The following is a 12,811-nucleotide window of genomic DNA, read 5'->3' on the forward strand; positions in this document are numbered from 1 at the left end:
TAGATTTGCATTTGTCTGACTTTGGTGTGGGCATCGTGGGTTCACTTTCAACCGAGTGAAGGTGTGAATGCTAGAGTGAATGGCTGTTTGTGCCCTGCGATTGAGTGGTGACAGCTGTGATAGGCCCCAGCTCACAGGGCGCTTTACAGGATAAGCAGTGTATAAAGGAAATTTAAGCCCCAAAAATAGTCACATCAATTCTCTATGTCAGTGTTTCTCAACCTTTTTTGAGCCATGGCGCACTTTTTTTCATTGAAAAAAATCATGAGGCACACCACCCATAGAAAATGTAAAAAAAAAAAAAAAACTACAAAAAAAACCTCACTAAACTAAAATGGCCATGGAGTTTCATTTTCTAACGTTTATATTAAAAATATTGTATATCATTGAACAAGTTCACATAACTTGGAAAAGTTCAAATAATTTCATAAAATCGAATTGCAAAGTGTAAATATTCTTACAAGTGCATTATGAACATTATAATCAAACTATATAAAATAAATTGCCAATGCTAAGAAATACGCAGTGCTTAATTAATTCTGTCATGGTCAACATCATTGCTAAAACAACTACTCAATTTCCTCCTCAAAATCATCAGCTTCCACTTGATCTCTCTGGAAAACATACTTTTGTACACTTTCAATTAAGAGAGTATGGTGATATCTTCAGTTTATAATTCTGCACATTTAAGACATGTTTAATGTTTGATTTAAATGAGGAAACTGCCCAACTCTAGGCTTAACATGCATCATCCACAATTTCACATACAAATATTATGTAACTGCGCACCGTTTCTCGCCTTATTTCGTTCTGTGCTCCCGACAGGCCTCGACTCTATCGCCTGTGAGAGCGATTTGCCAAGACTGCATATTTCTTTCAACACTTTTCACGTGTTTAATACTCGTGAAACGCTTGTCGAAGGACGACTTTTAATTCACCACTGCTTTCGTGCAGCAGGTACGAATATTGGTTTGCACGGTCATTTAATTTGCCATGATTCCATCCATCCATTTTCCACGAGGGTCCCTACTTTTAGATAATAAACGCTTCACATTTTCTCTGCGGTCAATGTCAACACGTTTACTAGCATAGATATCAATGTTCGCTATAGCGTCTAAAACCGCATGTGACGTGTTGCTTTCTTCTTTGTGAGTTCAACTTTGAGTGAGGGCTTTCGTCTACCTGAGTCATTTCAGGCGAAATAACCCAAAACTGAAGTGAAACGTGCATTTTAAAAATGGATTTGTTGCGGGAAAGTTGCGGTGTTTGGACAAAGTTGCGTGTAAGTGCGATTTCACTGGATTTTCTTGAGTTACTCAACAATGACCCACTATTTGCGGATAATAATTAATTTGTTGTTACCAATTAGGTTGAACTGGACAATTTTCCACGGCGCACCAGACAGTATCGCATGGCACACCACTGCTCTATGTCCATGTCCACAGACATTCTTGTAAACCTGCTTAGACACACTGTGATGTGAAAACATTTCAATCTCAATCTCAAACTCAATCTTTCTAATAAAAGTAATTTGTCAATGGTTTTTAATCAAATACTTCATTCTAAAGCTTTTTTCCCCTCTGCAATAAGAGAAACATGTATAGGTTGTTCCTCACACATATACGTAATGATAAGTTTGAAAATATGATATCTTTAAACACAAGGAGATATGCTATAGGACAGGATTAAGCAATCTCTTGCTACCTGTAACTCTCTCCAAGCAACACAAGGTGTAAGAGCATGTGACTCTCACTCAATAGCCGGTGTTCACACATGTGAGAGGCAAAAGACAGAACTTCTGTTGCTTGGCGCCTAGCTGATGTCCGTCTCCATTTCTTGCTTCAGTGGCCGCCACAGAGGAGGGAGGTGCCGTTGCTCCTCCCGCCGCTTGACCTCAAACCATGGCCCAGCAAATGCTAACCTTTTCTCACCCCTCCGAAATCGAATCAATAACACTTTGGCCGCAAACGTGGAAACACTGCGTTGACATTAATCTGACGCCCTTCCATGCTTGACGCCGCCGTTTGCCGCTTGGCGTCTGGCATCCGTTCAGCGGGGAAGAAATGCTTGGCTGGCTGTGATGGATTGACTGGTCGGCTTGCTGCCTCTCCAGTGTGTTCTTGACATTGTGCATCTGCCAGTAGCTCTGTGTTCGGTACGAAGCAAAGGAAATGTTGTCGATTTATCCAAATGTAATGTGCAGCATTGTTGATGCTCCAAGATGTTCTCTGAATTCTTTGAGGAAAAGGGATGCTCCGTCACTTAAGACTCAACCAGTCACACGTAGACTGTTGCGTGCACCATTACAAAGCATCTGGACTAAAGACTCCAGAACAAACATTGAAAGCTAATTGTCCCATTCACACTTGTGCCTCTGGAAAACATGCACGCCAATCATCATCATCTGGAGCAATTCAGGGTCAAAAGATTTCTTTTTTTCAGCTTTCCCTTTTGAAAAATCGACATCCTGACTTGATTTGAGCATTTTCATGCTACCGTTGGCTCGCCTCGCACTCGTCAAGTGCTCCCTGTCCTTCCTGTGATTGCATTAGCGGCACTTGCTAGCAGCGCAGCAGGCCTATCCGCACAAATAGTGTGTAAGCACATACAGGTGCAGCTATAGAAGGACTCGCTGGCACTGGCAGGAAACAGGTGTCTGTCTATTGATAGCTGCCTGGTGGGGTGGTGGGCTGCATCGAGTGCTTGCTATGAAAATCAGGTGGCTTGATGTGTGGTCCCCCAGCACAGCAACTACTAATTGTTATCAACGCTTGTGAGTCTATTTTTGTGGTCCAGGAGCAGATGGTTGCAGTTTCACGACGCAAAGAAAAGGAAGGGAAGGTGCTTTGGTGTTTACAGCAGGTTGTTGATTCCTGGTGAAACACAACCTCTGGGACCCCTCAACACCTGGCTAATCGACACAGCATGTGGGTTAACAGTTTTTGTTTAAACGTGCACGTCGTCGCAGGCTGACGACGAGTCCATTTTATGGCAATTAGGACAAATCTTCACATCTTCACTCAGCACTTCTTCTTGTCAAACAGCACAAAACAGATGGACTCAAATGCACTACATATATGCACTACAATATTTCCAGTGGATATTCTCATCCCTTAGTGTCCTCTCTTCTCCACTCATCTTTATCCTTTTCATCCTCAACTGAAAGGTTGCAAAAAGCCACAAAGAGCAAAACACACTCAATCTCTTTTTTATGGTAGAAGAAACAACTCATACTGAGGTGTGATAAGTTCATGGGCAAGTTATGCCTGATATAGTGTTAAGACTCAAGAAATAGTTATTAATAGTAATTATGGCATGTTTTCCACAAAAGTATTTGTACAACTGCAAATTGTATCACATTTGGGGGCATTTAAATTTCAAAGCAAAATAAATTTTTTTCTTCTGTTCCCTGGATATAGTGTTAAAAATGAATAGGCAACTGCTGTTGACGGTGGACAAATGGTTGGCATACTTGCCTCACAGTTCAGGTGTTGTGGGTTCAAATTTGGTCGCCGGCCTTCCTGTGTATTGAGTTTTTCTCTGGGTACTTCAGTTTCCTCCAATATTCCCCAAATATTTATGGTAGGTTCATCGCTGTCCATTTTATGTTGAAACCATTCAGTTGTCGTTTTCTATTTATCATTTGAGTCTTCCTGTTGCATGACTCATCCTCTGTTGAGCTTCAATCGACAAACAGATGGTCTTAAATTCTTCAGGAAAACGCTTGTTAAACTTGGGAAATCCATTATTGCAATGTGTCCAGGCCCTGAGAAAGCAAAGCAGTCCCAAAACTGTTTTCCTTCCGTTGTACAGTTGTAATGAGGTTTTGATGGCGTACCATTTTATCTCCACACACGCTCGAGCCTTTAATTGTCTCGAAAGTGGTTCATTGTTTCGGAAAGCCTCGTTTTCCCCATCCATACTGATTCGCCTTGACTTGACTTGCTGTGGTGTGACTTGACTTGGCTGCGGCTATGGCTTCTTGGCTGTGATGAGGACGACTTGGCTGTGGCGATGACTTGGCTATCGCGAAGGCTACTTAGCGGTGAAGATGGCAACTTTGCGGTGACGAAGACTTGACGCACAAACTTCCACACATAACACAGGCAATGCACCCAACCGACTGGACAAACACAACAGACTACACCTGGTGAAGGGAAGAGTGGAAGACACAAACAGGTGGAAGTGATTACACATAACGAGACGAGGGGAAAGACAAGGAACACAAAACAAAAAACTGAGCACTCAGACAACAAAGAACATGAACACCCAAAATCAGACAAAAACCCAACCCCACAAAATCGAAACGTGACACCCAGAAAAATTTAAACTCAAACATTTGACAGATACAGGTCAGGTACAAATTGATGGACAGATAGATAGGAAATGTTTATTGAGCATGAACCTTATATGCATAGTAATTTGGAGCACAGTGTAATATTTAAAAAAAAATCCCTGAAATATAAATATTCAATCACTGCATTACGTTACAGTGACTATATAAAACAAAACAAAAAACTAGAACAGCAGATGTATTAAGGTCAGTGCAGTTGTATGTAACTTGCAGGACAAGTTTATTTTCAAACATTTAATAAGGTGCCATTTTTATATAACTTTTAGGCACAATTGAATTGAATCTTTATTGAAGCATAATATTTTCTTTTACTTCAGCGCAGAGTTAATGTTTACAGTGTGTGAAATATTACACTTATTTAATAATCTTAAATATACTTTTTAGGAATAAAACCTCCCCGTTGTTTTTAATGAACACTTTGGCACTTTTTTTTATGTTGTAAACAGGGATGTGATTTGACCAAAGTGAAATTATCTGAAAATTTAGCCGGGGGTCTGGGGGCCGCTGGCACCCAGCTAGGTCCAGGGCAGTGCCCTGGTGGGGGGACAAGGGGGGTGAAGCCCCCCGGAGCTCATGGGTTTTCCGTGTTTTTAAGTACTTTCAATGCACTCACATGACAAAGAAATAGACAAAACAACAGCATAAATTTTCAATGTATATTGAACTATCCCATATAAAATGGCAGTTTTAGTCAACTCAAAATCAGTCACATTCAAAAACATTGGACTGCCTTTGCTTTTAAAAACTATCACTGAGAATATCATCATATCTAACTAATGTGATTACTAAGTTAACACATAAATAATGTTGAAGAGTTCAAATTTCATGAACAAATAATTGTATCATGACCAAATGAAAAGTAACTCATATTAGAGCATACCACAAATGTCTTTGTTATAGCAGAAGATGTTATCTGTCGGAGTCATGTGCATACACAATGAACTACTACTACTAAAAAAAAAAATCTGATTTTTTTTTTGGGGGGGGAGATAAAAAAAAAGCGGAATTCCGCGAATTAGCGTAAAAATCACATCCCTGCGTAAAATAATTGATAGAATTTGAGACCCACTGCATTGCCACACAAAGTCGTTTGACTTCACAAATAACGTAATGCAGCACCCCCAAAGGCAGGCAGGTGCCACTGCGCTCTCGGGCAGATAAAAAGTAAACAGAGAGGACATGAAATCGATAGCTTAACCCCCCTAATCTTTCAATTAAAGCACTTAAGTGGCTGCGGTGACAAGTGCAGGTTGCAGCAAGGAGGAGGAGGAGGAAGACTTGAAACCTACACAGGTACATCTGTTACGGGTAATTAACCTTTCAGCGGTCTCCGCATCCCAAGCAGCCACTTGTCTGTCAGACGGATCAGCTTACCCGTGTCTGTGCTCACAAATAGTTTTTTCGAACGGAGCTGAAATGAGCAACAAGGAGATAATTTGTCTGAACAAGCAAGCAGGTGTGGAGATAAATGTGAACCTTTAATTGGAAAATGAGTGCGGGTGTGCAGCAAGGTAAGTGCGTGTGTCTGCTGTGTTTACACACCAGTCAGAGTATGTTAAGTACACCTTTCACACGTGGGGGGGAGTGAAAAGGTAGCGGGCCAGCGGGAGGGATTGTTGTGCACACAGACGCACGTGGCGGCTGCAAGCAGGTAATAGAGCAGACATAATGGGAGCTAAGTACCTGTAACCCTGAGAGACATCACTGAGTAATTCCCTCTGTGCCACAGAGTTGGTCCCTCACCAGGTTGGAGTGTGTCTGACGAGGGAGGGAGGGTGTTTAGAGGAAGTATCAGGTGTGAAAGGGCGTCAGCTGCACTGAGTGCCTCCTATTGATCCGCCAGAGGGGACTGGCGTGTGTTTGTGTGTAGGTGTGTGTGTGCATGCGTGCAAAATCGAGTGGCAGGTAAAAGTCAGCTATCTGGTTCACCAGTAGTCAATGTTGCAGGTGCATGAAAGGACACGTGAAGGCAATTAGGATAACTGTATTTTAAAACAGGTGTGTCCAAAGTAGGGCCCAGGGCTATACACTGTACTATGCTAAAATATATTTAAAAAGAAGTCGGTGGGGGTTTGTGGTGTGTGAAGTGTCGAGAAAGAAAAGTGTGGGGGTTTTGACACCTAAATTCTCCATGAGAGTGACACCCATGATAACCACTTTACTTGAAATAATAGTAACAAATTGTTTTTATGTAGAGCTCTTCTAGATACACAAAGATGAAAACATCCAATGAGATTAGTTACATCATTTCTATATATAACACCTCAATGAATAAAGTTAATTCCGTTTCAGAAGACAATAGCAAAAGGGTCTCAGTTTTGTTGCAGGCCCCTTTATGGTTTGCCTTGGAGTGGCGTTACGACCAGTGGCGCTCTTGTCATTAGGCGGATTAGGCAGATTGCTAGGGGCGTTCAAGAGCAAAAAGGGCGCCAGGGAGAAGAGAAGTTTTTGTTGTTGTTAATTTTGTATCCCCAAAAGATGTTCCGGCAAGCGCTGCTCATTCACGGATTTACATATAGTATGGCAGCCCTGCGCTCATCACATCACCATGCGCACGCTTAATAAAGTATTTGTATAGATCTGTGCTTTCCATACGTCATTCAAGTCGCCGGCTGGAAACATGATGCTAAGTTAGCCTAGCTCGATGCTCGCCGACCTGACTAGCCGATCAATATGCTAAATGCCTAACGTATCTTTATCAATCCATCAACTAGTTTCAGCATGTATAAAAAAAAAAATTAAGATGAAGAATATCAATGTTGCCCTACAGCGTCCATTTTTGTTTGTTTGTTTTTTGTGTACGGCCCCAGGAGAAAAGTGTTTGGTCATCCCTGTCCTAGACTGGGAGTGTAGAGTTCCCTCACTTTTCACGGACGATTCGTTTCATGATCCCCTGCAATAGGTGAATTTCCGCAAAGAAGAGGTTGACTTTTCTTTTTTCTTTTTCTTTTGCAGAGGTGGGTATTTTACGAGATGGGATTTACACCGCTATTAAGCCATTGCAAACCCTCACACAGTTTCCACCCAGCTTAACACTTTTCACTCTTAATAAAATTAACTGTTAAAATGCAAAATGAAGAATAAATACTGAGCTGCTAATTATAGACTGCGTTCAGAAATGAATGGGAAGGGAGCTCGCGCTGCCTCCGACAGTGCACAAGCTTGACAAAACAGACACATAATAACTTTATTAAAGGTTTTCTTAAAATGTTTTACCTTACCAGAATCTCGCGTCGCGTTGTAGCCAAATGTACAATCCTGGTCAATTAACGTGCCTTGTAAATCCCTCTTGTGGAAACCGAAACCAAGTTGCCATGATTTCTTTGTCTTCTTCTTAGTCTAAAGAAGATGAGAAAAAAGATTTGAAACAGCAACAGAAAAAAGGTGATTTAAAATAGCATCAGACATGATTAAAATCCTGTTTCAATGAAAGGAAAATCACCTGTATTGTTAAAAATGTGAATCATAAAAAAAATCAAATGTTGAGTACCAATAAGTGAAAAATGTGAGACCTAAAAGATAAAAACTAAATACATTCACTGACATCTCTGATTGTCTTTATCAAAAATTATTTGTACCCGTGAGCTGTTGAGGCAAACGTCATGTCAATGAGAAGACATAATTCAATTAGTGTGCGTGTTTGTGTGCGCGTGCGCGTGTTCACACAAGCATGCACTCTTTGCTCATGAGAGTGTCCCATTTCTTCTGGATATCTGCTAATTGTGCATTTCATTTATGCTCAAGTGGCTCTTTTAAGGCAAAACAGATAGTGAGGGTAGCGGCGCCGAGAGCAAAATGCCAGCATGAGGAGAAGAGACAGCGAGACGGGAGAAAAAGTAGCGAAGATAAGAAACAGGAAAGACAGCTGCTCTTTTCCCTCTCATTTCATCCACTTATTGGTTAACACAGTGGAAAGAAAGTAAACGTTCAAGGGATTTCAGGTCTTCCGCCAAGGTAGATGTCTAATTCAACTCTTGTGTAGTATTGATTGTGCCGGCGGCCACCAGGGACCCGCTGGTGCAAGGTAGACAATGCTGAGAGTAAAACGCCTGGTAAAAGGCCGCACTCCATCATCATTCCCCAGCTGCTGCTGTCTCTGCCCCCCTTTTGAGTGCGTTCCCCTCAGATTCGCCACAGAGTGATGGAACACCTTTGGAAAAGCGCAGTGGGGATGACACACTGCTCACAAGGAGTAAATACAGAAAATAGGTAAGCTCTGGCTGGGGGACGATTCAGCCACACTTGGACGGACGGCTGCGAGGAGATGATGGCGAGACGGGCTGTGGACGAGCAATTCGGGCAGGGGGGAGGGGCAACCTGGAAGAAGTTGTACGCTAAATGAGAAAAATATGGATCGCAGTCGGCAAGACAAATTGACCGCCACTGAGTGGGAGGAGTCGAGAAGCTTCTGAGGGGAAATGTGCTGAGATGGAAGGAAAGCGGTGGTCGCCATTAGACGCACTCTCATAAGTTCACCGTTCCTGAACCTTTACAAAGACGCGGCTCGTTAGGTGGAAATTCAGCTTGGCAAGCAGGAAAGAAAGAAGCAAGGCAATCTGTTCACCTCAAGTTGAGGTGCCCTGAATCGACCTCCAGAACCTTCAAAATCCAAAGTTCTACCTCCGCAAAGTCAATTTCCGTCCAATTTTAGACGAATTAAGCAGGTGGTTCTAAAACTTTTTGGGTCCAGGGACCCTTACTGGAGAGGTACCTTTCCAAGGACCACTTCATACACTTACTGCCAATTAAACATTGTGGAACTACCACATCTATAAATGTCATAGGAATGATTAGTTATTTTAACTGTTTCAACCTAAATATTCATATTTGCTCATCTTAGGTTTAGCACCACTTGACGTATTTGAACTCTTTATCGATCGTCACCAGCTAGAAATAGCGTGCGGCAAGTAATGGATGCATGAATGCACTTATGACACGTCCTGTCATATCAAAGCTTTTAATTGACCAAAAGCTAAGGTTGGGTGGTGTAATTGGTTTAGTATGTTTGTTTTATTGGGGCATGTGTCCACATTTGAACAGTTTAAAAAATATTATAACATACCCTCCGATCTCTGCTATGTCTAAGATGGCGGTCTATGGTCAGGGTAGAGTGCTTCTGGGGAAGGGGGTTTGGGATTTTAGTTTTTCTGTGGTCTATTTCCATGCCAGTATGACAACCATGTTTTGATTAATCAGATATGATTACTGTTTACAATTTCTAATACTATCATCGTTATTACTATTTTATTGTAAAATTTCTTTGCTGAAAATGGATGGATGATATTATTTTTCCCTCTTGGTAGATCATCATTATCATCCGCATTATTATTATATTTTTATTATGTGTGGTTTGTGTATTTGGTGTTTATTCTATATATATATATATATATAAAATGAAGAAAAAAAATACGGTATAACATAATGTACGGTATTGTAAATTATTTCAGGGCACCCCAAGCTAAGACAGCCCAGACCCTAGTCTGATAACCTGGACTAAGGAACTAGTAAAATTGCAGTGGAAGATTCTACACAATCCATTTTGAACACATTTATTTATGTAGGCTATTTATATAATAGGAAATAACGGAAATTAAGACATTCCAGGGTCAATTCCATCAATGATAAAACCAATACAAGTTTAAAGACCAGGCTTCCCCAATCCTTGTCCTCGAGGGACAGAGTCCAGCAGGTTTTAGATGTGTCTGTCCTCCAACACACTTTATTCAAAAGATTAGGATTATAATCAGGCTTCTGCAGAGGTTGCTGATGATCTGGTTATATAAATCAGTTGTGTATGGAAGACGAAAACATTCTAAAACCTGCAGGACTACAGCCTTAAAGGACTTCAACCAATATTTCATTTTCTTTTTTTCTTTTTTCTTCCTGGAGAGCTCAGTATTATTCATTCGGTAACTTTACCGATTTGACATGTCATCATAATTGCTCTTTTTTTTTTATTTTTTTTTTTACATTTTATTTTATTTATTTATTTTAATTTTATTTTTTTGTATGTGGGTGATTATGTGTATGTGCGTGTGTGCGAGTGAGTGTGTATTCATTAGTTCACCTAAAACCTATTGAAAAAAAAATAATCCCATACCGTTCACCTAAACCGAACACTTCCAGCCAGAGTCGTGAGGCTGTCAGGAAACCCGAGGAAGGACCAAAGAAAAGAAAGGAAAGTGAAATCCAGCACCGACCAGACACCACCCACCAGGCCACCAATATATAATTTTCAAGTAACTTTCTTCTTCCACTGAGACTGTGTGATTGTGTGAGTTTGTGTACGTGTGTGTGCGTTATGGGCTATTTTAACATGTTTTTCTACCTTTCTTCTGTGTGCTTTGTAAACAAGAAATACATGTGGTGTTCCAAAGAATCCCCGTCTCTTTAAATTGCCACCAATAAATTAACAGAACATACAAAGCTAATAACACGGAGAGCTGAAACCCCGGCAGTGTTGTCACAGAAGAAGACAGAATGTCACAACCATCACCAGCGTATGCACAAACTGCGTGACAGGAAGGTAAATGTCACCCAAACGCAAGGAAAAAGAAGAAGTCCAGCCAAGCGTTAAACAGGTTATCACTTCCACTCAGAACCCATAAATCAAGTCCAAAGTGTGAGGATTCAAGCAAATGCATCATTGTTATTCCCACACAAGCTCAAGTGTTTGGCATATGTAAAGGTGGCTGCCGAGGTCCCCTCAGAGCGCCGCCCGGTTGACGCCGTTATCGCCCCAGCGCCACAGATTGGCACCTGTCACCCCGTATTCAAACCTCTGTGAGTAACACTGACAGGCGGGTCAGCGTGCCCGACCTGAGGTACTACCCGTGGGTCCCGTTGGCAGCTCTCTCTGGCTCGGCGCAGGCGGGATGACAAAACACACACAGTGCAGCTGAGGCTTGGATTTATTTTGCCTTGCTTTACCTGACGGCTTGTACCGTTTTAATGCAATACACCTAGAGTCTATAAGCGCTTTCAGATTGGATTCAAAGCACATTCCTGGATTAGTTTTGTTATTGAAGGATTTATGAGCTGTTTAACAAAAGCCATTGTTGCGTGTTTTAGTTGTCTGAGTCAAAGTGGCGGAACAAGCTCGTCCTTATGGAAGAAGACAAGAGCGATGATCGATGCCAATTGCGTAATCAGGCGTTATTTGAAGGGGGTCGTTGATTCTCAGTCCATCAAGGTTATGAGAGAGCCACACTTGTCACCGCATGATTTATTATTGCCACGAGCAGCGCCGCCACGTCACGCACAAAACGGGGGCTGGGGCGAAGAGGCCGAGGCCCCGCCGGTTGTATTAATAAGTCCAGACGGTACGTGTGAGCCACATTTTGGAAATTAGCCTTGAAAAATTACCATGTCATGATCAATGGTCATCAAATGAGTCCATGGGTGGAGCCTGGCCTCTATTTAAATGGTACTCGTCATCACATTGGAGAAACAAGTGGAGTGCTATTCAAACGTCTCAGACACCAAACATTTTCATCCTCGTCTTTGTCTTTGTGCAGCCGAGTGTGTTGCACACGTCTAAGCACTTCTGATGGGTGACTTCCAGGATGAGCCTCCTGGTTTTGTTGGCAAAATTGATGGATTGTACATTTAAAACACAAAAAGAATCACTTTGGATGGTTCCAGAGGAGCCGCGTGGCTGCTGTGACGAAACAAACACTACAGTGAGTGATGCCTATTTACAAACAAAAGTGCAGCGGGACAATGGCGTCGGCCGGCGAGAGCACAAAGCTATATGGGAGACGAATGGAGCGGAAACCGCATTTTTCATCCGATTGCCGTCAGTTTGCGGTCCACTCACACACACTGCACAACAGCGAACACATGTAATGCATCACAGCTGGATTTGTGACAGCGAGGTGGAGGTAATAACTTTAGGAAGCCGCATGCACCTCTCAGTGTGCTCATGTCAGCCATTGATCTGGCAGTTCCTGACAACTCATTTCATTGCCATGACACACCATAATGGACCGGCGCACTCCACACCCCTCGACTTATTCCGGGCCCCGTGCTCCGGCGCGCAGCTGTCAGAGAGGCAAGTGTGTTGGCCGCTTGGCCGCTCTATTGATCTGCCACAGGCGGCCGGTCAGAGAGGCACTGAGGACATTCTATTCTGGCCATTCATACTTCCTGTAGGACTTCAAGCCTAAAAATTCATTCATAGATTATAACCTCACATCAGTTTACTTTTGCATAACTAAACCTTGTAAAACTCTGCCCATCAGGGCCCTAAGAGGACATGGTGTGCAACAAGAAGACATGAATCACGATCATACAGGACCCGCAGATTGCTTAACATCGAAGTAAGCAAAATAATTGACGCTAATCGTAAAACAAATCGTTTTTTCAGGATGCAACCGAAAAATGTGTTTCCCATTAGGACAACTGTCTTGTTCTAACAAAAAAAGTTCCATCGTTTGAATAAGAAACATTCTCGCT

At 42.1% G+C, this 12,811-nt stretch overlaps 1 long non-coding RNA gene across 2 annotated transcripts in view; it reads right to left on the reverse strand.

Annotated features, from left to right (window-relative positions):
• The window catches only part of LOC144057484 (uncharacterized), a 196,315-nt gene that overhangs the window by 40,519 nt on the left and 142,985 nt on the right, over window positions 1-12,811 (reverse strand). The window contains exons 6-7 of one of the 2 annotated variants that reach the window (XR_013295266.1): window positions 7,576-7,693; window positions 6,082-6,112 (exon numbers count right to left, since the gene is read on the reverse strand). This is a non-coding gene — a long non-coding RNA (uncharacterized LOC144057484). Of the gene's footprint in view, window positions 1-6,081; window positions 6,113-7,575; window positions 7,694-12,811 lie in introns of those variants that run through there. The other variant, XR_013295263.1, reaches the window with a different exon arrangement.

Source organism: Vanacampus margaritifer, chromosome 1 (genome assembly GCF_051991255.1).
Source record: "Vanacampus margaritifer isolate UIUO_Vmar chromosome 1, RoL_Vmar_1.0, whole genome shotgun sequence".
Taxonomy (NCBI): domain Eukaryota; kingdom Metazoa; phylum Chordata; class Actinopteri; order Syngnathiformes; family Syngnathidae; genus Vanacampus; species Vanacampus margaritifer.